Here is a 13,557-nt window from a genome sequence, read left to right as displayed (position 1 = left end):
ATTAATTTTTTCAGAAAGGAAAGAAACTAATTTTATTAGTTGTCTATTATGTTCCAAGATTTATGCAAGGTTGTTTCATATGTTATCTCATTTAGCCCTAACAACAATTCTTCAAAATGGGTATTTCTAGTCTCATTTTTTAAATATATATATATTTTTATTTATTTATTTATTTTTTGAGACAGAGTTTCGCTCTTGTTGCCCAGGCTGGAGTGCAATGGCACGATCTTGGCTCACTGCAACCTCTGCCTCCCAGGTTCAAGTGATTCTCCTGCCTCAGTCTCCCGGGTAGCTAAGATTATGGGTATGCACTACCATGCCCAGCTAATTTTTTTGTATTTTTAGTAGAGATGGGGTTTCTCCATGTTGGTCAGGCTGGTCTCAAACTCCTGACCTCAGGTGATCCGCCCACCTTGGCCTCCCAAAGTGCTGGGATTACAGGTGTGAGCTACCGCACCGGGCCTATTATTATTACTATTATTTTGAGACAGAGTCTCCTTCTGTCACCCAGGCTAGAGTGCGGTGGCACAATCTCGGCTCACTGCAACCTCTGCCTCCCAGGTTTAAGCGATTCTTCTGCTCAGCCTCCTGCATAGCTGGGACTACAGGCGCACGCCACCATGCCCAGCTAATTTTTGTATTTTTAGCAGAGACAGGGTTTCACCAGGTTGGCCAGGCTGGTCTCAAACTCCTGACCTCAGGTAATCCACCCGCCTTGGCCTCCCAAAGTGCTGAGATTACAGACGTGAACCACTGCGCCCAGCCCCTATTCCCATTTTTTACAGACTTAATTCTGTATGTGACACATCCAGAATTTTGTGTTTTATGTGAAACATAAAATATGTGTCACAGAGTCCTGTGTTTTAGATCCTGTCTGTGTGCAGTGGGGGGATATAACAAGGAAAGGACTTGGTCCTTGCCCTGGGGAGCCAAGGTAAGGACAGCCAAGCAGATAACTAATTTGTCACACTAGGACTTGGCCAGGAAGGCCCTTAGCCTGGTGCAACGGGTTAGGAAGGAGACTGTTGCTCCAAGATTTAACGGATTCACCCAGTGCTACAGAGCTGGCAGGAAACATAACGAGGTAGCCTAAACAGGATCATTTCTTCAGATTAGTTCATGTCATGTCTGCACCTGCTTGGGTCCTCAGACATTCTCCCTATTGGTCCTAGGTCTGGTCATCCTATAGCTGGCATGAGTTTTAACGCCTGGTACCAAGGAGAACTAGTTTGATACCTCCACCACATGACAGACTTTCAAATATCTGAACACAATTGTGTTGTCTCCCAGGTCTGCTTCCCCAGACCCACACACCCCACTCCTCTCTACATGTCTCACATCCCCTCTCCAGGCTAGCCTGCCAGGCTCCTGCCCTTACCCCAGCCACTCCTCTCCACTCTGCAATCTCATTCCATCTCTTATTATCTGATATTTATCTCTTCTCATATGGTTAATTTTTTCTCCTTCAGTCTATAAATATATTCAATCCCCCCTACCCTAAAAAACTTTTCCTCAAATTTTCTGACTCTTCTTTTGACATTCACTTACTAACCATTCCTAACCATCCCCTCATCCTAACCGAGAGGCTGTAAACAGGAGGACTTTAGGAGGCCCTATCATAGCATTTCCCTTCTGCCACCTAACACTTAATCCTACAGTTACTTCATGAATACACTCTTGAAAGACAGTATTTGTGGGTGATTTGCCTTTGAAAAAGCACATGGCTCAGGCTGTTGGGTTTTGGGATCCAGATATGGTATTTGCAAAAGCTTCAATGCTTACAATATTCTATGTTAAAGAAAAGGCCAAATTTTACATATAGCAATTATACTAACAATATAAAACACTTAATGAATGCTTATCATGTACCACACATGCTCTAATATACATAAATGTGTGAGTTAAATCCTCATAAAACTCTGCAAAGTAGATATACTTTTTCCATTTGAATAGCCTGTGCAGAGAAAAAAATAAACACTCCTCTTCAAATAAGCATGTGTTTGGGTCACACACACGTCTCCCTCCAGTCAACATTTGTACTATAGGGCAGTGGTGGTTGCAAGCTCTGCTGCATAGGCCTTCACACTAAAAACCTTCACAATGTTGGCTCTGAATAAGTAAAAAATAAAGTCTAGTCACAAATAAAAGGAAACATAGCTCATGAAAAGCAGGGCCAAAAAATTGAAAAATTACAAATAACAGGAAAAATATACATCATGGGTATGTGCCTCTTAAATTACTTCAGTATTTGGCCAAAGATCAAAAGTCACTTTTGAAAAATACTTTCCTCTTTTTCACATGATTTGTAAACTGAATTGCAATTTCTAGGTAGAACTGTATGCTTTATGCTTTCTTAAATAGGAGGTTATAACATATTCCAAGTTAATTGTTCACATTGTCTGACTACTTAAGCTAAAAAAAGTTGGTGCTAATGAGACCAACATTGTGGATTACACCTCCCACAAGAGCTGTTTATCACAGAATCAACCTGAGAATGTTGGTTTACAGTAGCGGTTCTGAAACCTACTCGTGCATCGGATCTGACTCAACTGAAAGGCGTATGAAAACACAGACTGTTGGGGTCGCCCTCAAAGTTTCCGACTCAGTAGATTTGGGAAGGACCTGAGGATTTACATCTCTAAGTTCTGAAGTAATACTGATCGGTAAACTTCAGGGACCAGAAGTTCACCTTGAGTGCTATTGTTTAAAAGGCATAAATCAGGTTGGATCCCTAATCCAACCAGGTGACAGAAAAATGGAAAACAAGCTCAAGTTAAAAACAAACCTGGAGGCTTTACAAGTATCTCTGTTATGAAAACGATGAAATATTCAAACAGAATTAATGGCTTAACAGCCCTCCTATTCGGAATAGTAGGACACTTCATTTAATTTTCAGTAAACATTTCCTTTCTTCAAAGGATACTTAACTAATTTGAAAATAACTTCAAGAGCAAGGCTTTCTTTTTCCTTCATTTTCTCACTTACATACAAATAGTAACAATACTCAATATCATTAGTTATTACGGAAATGCAGATCAAAACCACAGTGAAGCACCAGTTCACACCCACTATGATGGCTATCATCAAAAAAACACAGACACAAGACATGAGTATTGACAAGGATGTGGAGAAACGGGAACCCTGTACATTGTGGGTGGGAACATAAAATGGTGCAGCCTCTGTAGAAAATGGTTTAGCAATTCCTCAAAAAGTTAAAATGGAATTACCATATGATCCCACACTACGACTTCTAGGTCTACTTCTAAAGGAAGTGAAAACAGGTACTCGAATAAATACGTGTGTGCATGATAACAGCAGCATTATTCATAACAGCCAAAAGCTGGAAAGAGCCCAAATTCCCATCGACAGGTGAATGGATAAACAATTGTGGTATATACACGAAATGGAATATTATTCAGTCACAAAAAGGACTGAAATACTTACATACGCTACAATATGGATGAACCTCCAAAACATTACGCTAAGTGAAAGAAGCCAGGAACAAAACATCACATATTGTATGATTCCACTATATGAAATAGTTCACAAATGCATACAAACAGAAAGTAGGTTAGTGGTTGACAGGTGACAAGGAAAGGGGCAAATAGAAACTGTTTAGTGGGTACCTTGGAGGAGTGATGAAAATGTTCTGAAACTACATATAGGGGTTGGTTGCACAACATTGTGAATGTACTTAATGCCATTGAATTGATCATTTTAAATGGTTAATTTACATTAGGTGAATTTCACTTCAGTAAGTTGGTTTTCAAAAGGAGTAGCAAGTATGTAATAATGCCAAGACTTTCAGTGAATATTTTCACAAAAGATAGTAAAACACATGGGAAAATGTTAAACATCACTAATAATAAAAACAAATGCCAAATACAATAAAACAATGAGGCTAAAATTTAAGCCTATTAAAATATTGTTTATGTCTTTTTTTTTTTTTTGAGACAGGGTCTCACTGACACCCAAGCTGGAGTGCAGTGGGGTGATCATGGCTCAGCTCACTACAGCCTCAACCTCCCAGGCTGAAGCCATTCTAACACCTCAGCCTCCCAAGGAGCTGGAACTACGGGTACACACCAACACGTTTGGCTAAATTTCTTTTTTCTCCTTTGTAGATATGAGGTCTGATGCCCAGGATGGTCTCAAACTCCTGAGCTCAAGTGATCTGCCCTCGTTGGCCTCCCAAAGTGTGGAGATTATAGGTATGAGTCACGGCTTCCGGCTGTTTTGCTTTGTCTTAGTGATGAAACTCACTCTGGTGAGGATGTGGGGCATCACCTACTTTCATTCATTGCTGGTGACTTTGTAACTCGATACAGTCCTTTTAAGAAACAATTTGGCAGTGTTAAAAAACCATTAAAATGTTGATTCCGGGTGGGGGAAGGGAGACCGTTAGGGAAAACAGCTAATGCCTGCTGTGCTTAATACCTAGGTGATGAGGTGACAGGTGCAGCAAGCCATCATGGCACACACTTACCTATGTGACAAACCTGGACATTACCGCACATGTACCCCAGAACTTGGAATAAAAATATTTAAATTTTTAAAAATGTTAATTCCATTTAACCTAGAAATACTATTCTTGATTGTGTTGCAAGAATCTTGTCCCACATCCACAGGGATCAGCTGCCACCTAAGGCATGTTACTACACTCAGACTCAGTCTCTAGCCTAAACTCTGAGCTTCTCAAAGGCAGGGAGCCTGCCTTCTTCTCGCTCTCTAGCAGAATGCCTAATGCTTATCTCATACACAGTCGACACATGATAAATGTTGACTGAATGGAAGAAGAGTAGGAAGGCAGGCAGAAAGAAAACGTCCACTGTATCATGAAAGGGTTGTAATTTATTCTTTCAAAAATGTTCTATTTACACAGAAGTGATAGTATGTGCATTTATTCAAATAACAATATGAAGGCTGGTATTAAGGTGTTAGTTGATACATATGTTTCCTGACAACAGAACAAGACACAAGAAAATCCTTCAATGCTGCATCAAAATATTTGGTCTTGTGATTTATTTTTGTTATCATTACATTATGTATCACAATGAATATCTCAACAGAAAACAGACTTAAGTGACAAAGACATAACAGAATTTATCTCACGTGTTTCAATAATTCAGCAAGTTTTTAAAGTATTTTTATGCCATGGAAGAAAACAAAGTGGTCAAACAAACACTTTAACCTGAATCTCTTTTTCTCTCCTAAGTGCCAAGTAATGTTTGCTTGTCAGATTATCTGGTTTTGAAAAATAGTCTGAAATTTTAAGTGGCTATGCCAGCAAAGAAGGTAGGAGTGTTTGAGAGAGGCAGAGAACTTAAAAAGGATTATCGTCCAAACAAATAACAGAAATCCACCAAGGCTGCCTCAATTCCCTACCTGTAGTTCAACACACAGCCAGTAAATTTCATGGTGGACAATAATTGCTCGTGGACGAAGACTAGAAGAGGTTTGAGTATTCAGTCTGGTGAATGAGCTACAAAGAAATGACACATGGCACACACCTTTCTGAAGGGTCACAACTTCCCTTTTGAAGAGGTTAAATTATTAAAATATACCTATACTACTTTTATCAAAACTTAAGAAACTGAGAGGACTTTAAAAAATCTCTATAACCTCTCTACATAGGAGTAATCCCAGTTAACAATATGATGTGTTTCACTCTAGGCTATGTTTTTTAAATAAATATATACACATGTAGATATAATACTATGTACAAAATATACATATTTTGTTATCAAACTAAATAAACTCTACATATACTATAATTTTCAATGTTGACTTAAAAATACACATTTTATACGTTGTTAGATTCTCATTGCGAAGAATACAGAAAATAACAAAACAAACTGTTATTAAAGTCCTTGCTTCACTTTCCTGTAGAGTGACATCTATTCCAATACTTTGGTATTTTTTCAGTCCACGTATAAACTTACGTACAGTTGACTTATGAACAATGCAGGAGTTAGAGATGCCAACTCCTTGCACAGTTGAAAATTCTCATATAACTTTTGACTCCCCCTAAACTTAATTACTAATTACCTACTGTTGACCAGAAGCCTCACCAATACAGAAATAGTCAAGTAACATATTTTGTACACTGTATTATATACTGTATCCTTACAATAAATTAAGCTGGAGAAAAGAAAAAGTCATTAAGAAAACCATAAAGAAAAAGAAATACATTTACAGTACTGTATTTATTGATGTTTTAAGTTTAGGTTATCTGTTTATACACCATGAATCGTCCATCTGAAATGGTGGAAACCTAAGCTGCAGTCCTCAATCTACCGTAGATATCAAGCAATTCAGCGTTTTCTTGTAAGGTCATTACTTTTTTCCATTTCTTGGGAGCACTTCCAGCTTCACAAGTGGCACTTCGTATGGGTCCCATGGTGTACTCAAGGTTTGCGGGACTGCACTAAATACAATGAAAAATACTTGAGAACCGTGAGAAATCACTTTTTACTGTGATATGCAATTTACCAGAGAGAGGAACTGCTCACACAGAGATGATTAGCATCACAGGGCACTTTAAGCAGATGCTCCCAACATTTGAGCTCACCACAACAACAGAAGGTGGCTATGCAATCATTACAGTAGTATTGTATATACTACAGTTAATTATATGCAGTTATGATTTAACACTGCCTCTTCACATTTGTTTACATTTCTCTCAACTGCAAATGGCATCATGTACAGTGTGTAATGTGTGCATAAGTTCTGATAAATTTTAATGTCTTATAATGGTATGTATATTTTATGGCTGTACACAATAAAACAGTCTAGTATCTACATATATTTTATGCATTCGTGCCATAGGTTTTTCTTAATATTTTTCAACACTTGTAGACTATGTAGTTCATGTAAGTCTTTTTAAGTTTTGGGAAATCTCCCTGTCCCAGCCCCAGGCAGCCACTCATCTACTTCCTGTCCCTACAGATTTGCCATTTCTGGAATTGCACATAACATCATACAATTTGTGGTTTCCTGTGTCTAGCTTCTATCATTTGGCAAAATGTTTTCAAGATATACAATGTTATTATATAGCATGCATTAAGAATTCATTCTTTTTATTGCTGAATGGTATTCCACTGCACAGATACCACATTTTGTTTATCCATTTACCAGTTTACAGATAGATATATGGATTGTTTCCACTTCTAGCTACTATGAATGATGTTGCTACAAATGTTTGCATCCCAGTCTAGCTTTTGAGAGGCAAAATAAATAAATAAATAGACTTCAAGCTTGGTGGGACTGGCCAGGTTTCAGAACATGGTTGGCATGAGTTACAGGCACAGTATTCTACAAGTATTAAACATCTAAGAAGAAAGAAATGTCAGCTAGTACCAACAACATCTTGTTACATTTCCTCATGAGTACAAGGAAATCATGAGAGAAGATGGCAAAGCGTAGAAGTACTAATTCACAGTTCAGTGGCAGGACATCTGCGTTGCAGATGCCTGTGACACCAACTACTAAAAAATCTACCAAAAGAAGCCCAGGAGAGGTCAAGAAGAAGCCAGTAGGCCTGATATACAGGTAGCAAAAATATCTTTTATACGTGCAGTTCCCGCCACCTGGAACATCTTCTCTCCCTCCACTTTTCCACCGTCCTGCCCCTTTTACAGTTTTACACTTAAACAATTGTCTTCTTCTAAGATTCAATGTCCTTAAAAATTAATTCAAACATCATCTTCTTGGGGAAGACATCACGTTCCCAAAGCTGTCACTATTTAGTGACACTGTTAAGCTTTGGAAGTATTTTCCTATTCAAATAGTTCACACTGTTTACATTTGTTAGTTGACTTCTCTGTTCAGTTCACTGGGTTCCTAGTGGTTTTTTCATCTCTGCATGCCAAGCACATACATGGTACATAGTGTTCAATGTTTGTTAGAGAAAACAGTGAGTGAGTGATTTCCAGACAGACATTCCCTTAGAGGTCCAGATTTATCAGAGAGCATCTCCTTGATCATTCTACAGCAATGTCTCTAATGGCCATATCAAACAACTCATAAAAAACAACTCTTAACTTCCCCCTCACGACCACTTCCCCAGTCCCATTCCTCCCCCAAATTACCTCAGTTTGGAAAATGGTACCATCATCAACCCAGATGCTCACATCACAACCCGGGAGGAGGTCATCCTTGATGCCTCCCTCTCCATCAACATCCTGCAGGTTCACCCTCCAGAACACAGACTCATTTACAACATTTTTCTCCACTGCCACCTCTCTAATCCAACCTATTAGCTTCTCTTGCCCGGATTAACTTCCTAACTAATTATTACATTTCCACTCTCATCCCTCTATAACCCATTCTCCACACAGCAGCTGGTGGTCTTTTGAAAATAGTTTTTAAAATCTTACTTTTGCTGAAGTTACTTATCAGCTTAAGGAGATTTTGGGCTGAGACGATGGGGTTTTCTAAATATACAATCATGTCATCTGCAAACAGGGACAATTTGACTTCCTCTTTTCCTAATTGAATACCCTTTATTTCCTTCTCTTGCCTGATTGCCCTGGCCAGAACTTCTAACACTATGTTGAATAGGAGTGGTGAGAGAAGGCATCCCTGTCTTGTGCCAGTTTTCAAGGGGAAAGCTTCCAGTTTTTGCCCATTCAGTATGATACTGGCTGTGGGTTTGTCATAAATAACTCTTACTATTTTGAGATACGTTCCATCAATACCGAATTTATTGAGAGTTTTTAGCATGAAGGGCTGTTGAATTTTGCCAAAGGCCTTTTCTGCATCTATTGAGATAATCATGTGGTTTTTCTCTTTGGTTCTGTTTATATACTGGATTACATTTATTGATTTTTGTATGTTGAACCAGACTTGCATCCCAGGGATGAAGCCCACTTGATCACGGTGGATAAGCTTTTTGATGTGCTGCTGGATTTGGTTTGCCAGTATTTTATTGAGGATTTTTGCATCGATGTTCATCAGGGATATTGGTCTAAAATTCTCTTTTTGTTGTGTCTCTGCCAGGCTTTGGTATCAGGATGATGTTGGCCTCATAAAATGAGTTAGGGAGGATTCAAAATCAATGTGCAAAAATCACAAGCATTCTTATACACCAATAAGAGAAAAACAGAGAGCCAAATAATGAATAAACTCCCATTCACAATTGCTTCAAAGAGAATAAAATACCTAGGAATCCAACTTACAAGGGATGTGAAGGACCTTTTCAAGGAGAACTACAAACCATAGCTCAGTGAAATAAAAGAGGACACAAACAAATGGAAGAACATTCCATGCTCATGGATAGGAAGAATCAATATCGTGAAAATGGCTATACTGCTCAAGGTAATTTATAGATTCAATGCCATCCCCATTAAGCTACCAATGACTTTCTTCACAGAATTGGAAAAAACTACTTTAAAGTTCATATGGAACCAAAAAAGAGCCTGCATTGCCAAGACAATCCTAAGCCAAAAGAACAAAGCTGGAGGCATCACACTACCTGACTTCAAACTATACTACAAGGCTACAGTAACCAAAAGAGCATGGTACTGGTACCAAAACAGAGATATAGACCAATGGAACAGAACAGAGCCCTCAGATATAATAACACACATCTACAACCCTCTGATCTTTGACAAACCTGACAAAAACAAGAAATTAGGAAAGGATTTCCTATTTAACATATGGTGCTGGGAAAACTGGCTAGCCATACGTAGAAAGCTGAAGCTGGATCCCTTCCTTACACCTTATACAAAAATTAATTCAAGATGGATTAGACACTTAAATGTTAGACCTAAAACCATAAAAACCCTAGAAGAAACCCTAGGCAATACCATTCAGGACATAGGCATGGGCAAGGACTTCATGTCTAAAACACCAAAAGCAATGGCAACAAAAGCCAAAATTGACAAATGGGATCTAATTAAACTAAAGAGCTTCTGCACAGCAAAAGAAACTACCATCAGAGTGAACAGGCAACTTACAGAATGGGAGAAAATTTTTGCGGTCTACTCATCTGACAAAGGGCTAATATCCAGAACCTACGAAGAACTCAAACAAATTTACAAGAAAAAAACAACCCCATCAAAAAGTGGGCAAAGCATATGAACAGACAATTCTCAAAAGAAGGCATACATACAGCCAACAGACACATGAAAAAATGCTCATCATCACTGGCCATCAGAGAAATGCAAATCAAAACCACAATGAGATACCATCTCACACCAGTTAGAATGGCAATCATTAAAAAGTCAGGAAACAACAGGTGCTGGAGAGGATGTGGAGAAATAGGAACACTTTTACACTGTTGGTGGGACTGTAAACTAGTTCAACCATTATGGAAAACAGTATGGCGATTCCTCAAGGATCTAGAACTAGAAGTACCATATGACCCAGCCATCCCATTACTGGGTATATACCCAAAGGATTATAAATCATGCTGCTATAAAGACACATGCACACGTATGTTTATTACGGCACTATTCACAATAGCAAAGACTTGGAATCAACCCAAATGTCCATCAGTGGCAGACTGGGTTAAGAAAATGTGGCACATATACACCATGGAATACCATGCAGCCATAAAAAAGATGACTTTGTGTCCTTTGTAGGGACATGGATGCAGCTGGAAACCATCATTCTCAGCAAACTATCACAAGAACAGAAAACCAAACACCACATGTTCTCACTCATAGGTGGGAATTGAACAATGGGATCACCTGGACACAGGAAGGCGAACATCACACACCGGGGTCTGTTGTGGGGTGGGGGGAGGGATAGCATTAGGAAATATACCTAATGTAAATGATGAGTTAATGGGTGCAGCACACCAACATGGCACATGTATACATATGTAACAAACCTGCACGTTGTGCACATGTACCCTAGAATATAAAGTATTAAAAAAAATCTTACTTTCAATACAAGATTTTAGTTTAAAAAATACATGAATATGCCCTGCTTGTAAAATATTAAACTATTGTGGATAATGCTACGTCTCTTTGAGCACCAGCTCTCATTCCAGTTCTGACACTCCTCTCTTCAGAAGTATCCACGACCACCGGGGCAGTATGTGTTCTTGCAGGCCCTTCTCTACATACAGCCTAGAAAATATAATATACTGTGCACATCGTTCTGAAGTTCATTCTTCTCATTCAGCAACATAATTTATGAGACTTTTCCTGTTGCTACCTCATTTTTTACAGTAAGTTTATTTTTTTAAATTTTATTTTCTGTCACGGGAGCATCTTTTATAATAAGCTTAGAACACAGTTTAGCCTTTCCAGTATAGTCTGGTACTGATGATAGCCATTTTAATTGTATCCAAAACAACACTGTATTGAATATCCTTGAATAAGCCCTAACTTAGATAGGTATTTTACTCAGACACAGATTCATAAAGTTAACCTTGGAAAGCACTGCCTGCTATGCAGCTCCTGCATTAAGGGGACTTCGGGCCATGGTGCCTTAGCCTTAACCTGTTGTTCTCGGTTATGTGCCCTGAAGCTTGCTGCTTCCGAAGGGAGGGTTCAGCTAGATCAGACTGAGTCCTAGCTTCCATGCAGCAAGCGCCCTGGCACAGCTGCTGTCAGGGGAGAGTTATAAGAGCTAACTTAGCCTTAATAGCTTGTGGGGAAGTATCTGGTGCTTCAGTTCCATCCTCTGATTTTTACCTTTTTTTTTTTTTTAAAGAGATTCTGGGCAGCACAGAAAGACTTCAGGGACTTTAGGGTCTTGATCTACTGCCCAGGTTGGAGTGCAGTGGCATAATCATAGCTTGCTGCAGCCTCGAACTCCTGGGCTCAAGTGATCCTCCTGCCTCAGCTTCAAGAGTAAGCTAGGAATTACAGGTATGTGCCACTATGCCGGGCTAATTTTAAAAAAAATTTTTTTTTTTTTTTTTAAGAAACGGGGTCTCACTGTGTTGCCCAGGCTGGTCTCAAACTCCTGGGCTCAAGTGATCCTCCCACATCGGCATCCCAAAGAGTTGAAATTACAGGCATCAGCCACTATGTCTGGCCCTGATTTTAACTTTTTTTGTAGTCTACAGCTATTGTTACATTTAGAGACAAAATAAATGAATTTCACAATAAATTTCAAAATGTTCATAATGTGAAGTTGGTGTTACTTCAGTATATCTCAACTCTTAATCTTGCCTGGATAAATGCAAGAAGAAAGTATGTTAGTTTGGCCACATGAACATTGAGGCTCTGTGGGATTTAACTGAACAAATGTCCTAATGCTATAGTGATGCTGTTAGTAGGGCCCGGTCTTTAACTAAGGGATCTCTACATAATTGACCTAAATGGAGTTACCCTCCAGGGTCCTAAAGTGAAGAAGAAATTCAGTTAAGCACGGGCCTTCCAGAATGTGAAGATCATGGAGGCATCTGGCCAGATTACTGGACAATTAAACCAAGTCTAACTGCTTCCCAAAAAAGCATTAGGAAGGTAAATGAGTCAGTCAGTCAGTCTCGGTGCCCCTGTAGCTTCTCAGGCCAGAGAAAAAGCACATACCAGAAAGCATGCTTAACAATTCAAAGATGACTATTTGCAGACATCCAAAAAATGTATGCCCATGTTCATAAATGTTACTCTTTTTTTTTTCCTAACATCATCTAAGGCATTTTAAGCTCAGATTCAAGTTTTTATTACAGTCTGTTTCTACAAAATGTTCACTTTTTTATATATAATGTCTTTATTAAGAAGAGGAAACATCCTTATTTACTCTTGAACCTTGTTAAACACCAAAGGAGCTTCTGACCAAAGGTCCTACAATTTCTTTCTTTGATTTCTTTGTATTAAATTGTTTTCTATTAAATTTACAAAGGTTCTATTTTTATTGTCATAATCTGACTCTTTTGTGTTATGCATATATTTCACCAAGACCAATTTGAATTTTTTTCTAAACACATTTTTAGTGACCAAACGATTTCACAGAGCATTCATGATCCTCAGCCTTGAAATTTTTGACTTACATGATTATTTCTCTTTATTCTCTAGTTGACAACATAATACGAGCTAGAAGGAGACACTTGTGGAAGTCACATACTTATAGGTTGCTTATTACCCCAGCAGAGCTGACCAATGCATGAGTCTATCTAAAGTACTCACTATCTATCATGTCATACAGTTTATCTCTTTAATGCTATTACCATGTCTGAATTTATCTCCTTTATTGCTCTAGTCCTCCTTCCTACCTCCCCATGACTTATTTTGTCCACCACTGTAGTCCTTAGTGGCTAGAACAGCGACTGCTGCTCATTCATCATGTGTTCAATGAACCTATCTTCTGGTGACCACTACATCTGCAATGGTGACCCCTTCGACCATACACTAAGTCACGCTGAGCTTTTGCAAGTATTTGTTTTGCAGCATTGAAAAACTCCTCCACGAGGAGGGCACGGCGTTCTGCCCTGAGTCTGAGGCTGGTGTTGCTTGGCTGCAGCTGCCATTTGCCACTGATGATCATTCTTCTCTTCCCCTGTGAGAGTAAGAAGGAAAGGATGAAGTCTGAGTGGTTCAAAAAAATTAAAAAGTACAAAAATAAAAATAAAAGGGCTGGGCCTGGTGGCTCACGGCT

At 38.9% G+C, this 13,557-nt stretch overlaps 1 protein-coding gene and 1 pseudogene across 1 annotated transcript in view; one reads left to right on the top strand and one right to left on the bottom strand.

The window, feature by feature from the left end:
• The window catches only part of WWC2 (WW and C2 domain containing 2), a 228,885-nt gene that overhangs the window by 130,104 nt on the left and 85,224 nt on the right, over positions 1 to 13,557 (bottom strand). The gene's annotated exons all lie outside the window — the stretch shown is intronic.
• LOC112625669 lies at positions 13,313 to 13,496 on the top strand (annotated as a pseudogene).

This window comes from Theropithecus gelada, chromosome 5 (genome assembly GCF_003255815.1).
Source record: "Theropithecus gelada isolate Dixy chromosome 5, Tgel_1.0, whole genome shotgun sequence".
Classification (NCBI taxonomy): domain Eukaryota; kingdom Metazoa; phylum Chordata; class Mammalia; order Primates; family Cercopithecidae; genus Theropithecus; species Theropithecus gelada.
This window is presented reverse-complemented; position numbering and strand designations above follow the sequence as displayed.